This window comes from Amphimedon queenslandica, unplaced genomic scaffold, assembly GCF_000090795.2.
Source record: "Amphimedon queenslandica unplaced genomic scaffold, v1.1 AMPQUscaffold_12832, whole genome shotgun sequence".
Classification (NCBI taxonomy): domain Eukaryota; kingdom Metazoa; phylum Porifera; class Demospongiae; order Haplosclerida; family Niphatidae; genus Amphimedon; species Amphimedon queenslandica.
The window spans coordinates 43,867-45,224 of NW_003546932.1; the positions used below are offsets into that span (position 1 = coordinate 43,867).

The following is a 1,358-nucleotide window of genomic DNA, read 5'->3' on the forward strand; positions in this document are numbered from 1 at the left end:
TCGAGGCTGCACGTACATGCACATGGACTGGGGAGGGCATTTAAGCCCCACCATTTAACATACCCATTAGTCTCACCCCACCCCTTCACTTACCTACGGAGGAAGGATCTGCAAGAGATGTTCAAGGGACTATATCCTCAACTTTTCTTAGCTGCAAAGCATCTGTTTCAGCTATTTTGACCAATCTGGTCATGATGTAGGTCAACCACATGTTCTTCTTTGCACACATTTTAGATGGCAGTGTACAGTCTCCAGACCCTTCCTCTGGCTCTGCAGGTAGTCAAGGGGCGTGGCAAAACTAAATACCCATAAATGTATAAAACAGACAATTTACTTTATATATTTACCTTACTTGAAGAGATTGAAGTAATGAAGAGAATGAAGGCAAATTGAAGCATAAATACAAAACTCTGTGGATAAGTAATTAATAAAAGTTATTTAAGTTTATCATTTTACAATAATTTCTCTCACTTCAAGAGAATCTTGGTGTAAGCAGGGGCGTAGCTGAGGTAGGGCCTGAGGGGGCCTGGGCCCTACCGTCAAAGTGCCCTTATAATTAAATTCATTGAAATTATAACCCAAAAGATTATATTCATTGTTTTTACAATAACAAAAGGGGGTGGTTGATAACCATAGCACTTTTTAAAGCTATATACAATGATAAATTCACTCTGATTTCGCTCAGCTTGCAGGAAAATGCCTCCATTTTGTTACGTAAAAAGGATATGGCCAAAATCGTGGCGCGCGAAACGCGCCATTTTGTCTCCTTGCCCTACCATCACCCAAGGTCAAGCTACGCCCCTGGGTGTAAGTATTAGACAGGGTGTTTAGGCAAGCACATCATCTCAATCTCATCATAGATCAGTCAGTATTAGGAGTCCCCATTGAATAATACTTAGCATGCGCAGTTGGATGCATCAAAATGGCGTCCAACCACTTGGAGAGTCAATATGTCCTTGAAAATGATGACAAAATCATTTTGTAGAATTACAATGCCAAGCCACACTGCACTAGCATCCCTGAAGTGCAACACAATGGTGCAAAAATCATATTTCTAGGATAAAAACTGTAGGACTAGTTCTTCCTTAACTGTGGAAGAAGGAGAAACCTGAACATTTGGTGCATGCATGCATTCATTTGCAGTATAACTATCTTATGGAAGTTTTTAACTACTTTTTATAACACTAACCTGTTCTAATAAAATTATAAAGGACATCCTGACTGTCAGATAAGCCATAAAGAATTCCTGAAGATTTACACTGGCTCAATGCTTCCCCTGGGATGGCAGCCATTTTGGGGGTGCGCTCGTCCAACCATACAAACAGCAAACACAAATGTTGTCGTGTCTGTATATCTAT

The 1,358-nt window shown here is 40.3% G+C and overlaps 2 long non-coding RNA genes across 2 annotated transcripts in view; both read right to left on the reverse strand.

The window, feature by feature from the left end:
- Positions 1 to 486, reverse strand: part of LOC109586586 (uncharacterized) — a 1,911-nt gene extending 1,425 nt beyond the window's left edge. The window contains exons 1-2 of the long non-coding RNA XR_002187104.1: positions 472 to 486; positions 348 to 408 (exon numbers count right to left, since the gene is read on the reverse strand). This is a non-coding gene — a long non-coding RNA (uncharacterized LOC109586586). The remainder of the gene's footprint in view (positions 1 to 347; positions 409 to 471) is intronic.
- A 569-nt stretch (positions 487 to 1,055) lies between these two features.
- Positions 1,056 to 1,352, reverse strand: LOC109586587 (uncharacterized). Its single transcript, XR_002187105.1, has 2 exons — positions 1,190 to 1,352; positions 1,056 to 1,089 (listed from the first exon to the last, which is right to left on the reverse strand). It is a non-coding gene; the product is annotated as an uncharacterized LOC109586587 (long non-coding RNA).
- Between the last annotated feature and the right edge of the window lie 6 nt (positions 1,353 to 1,358).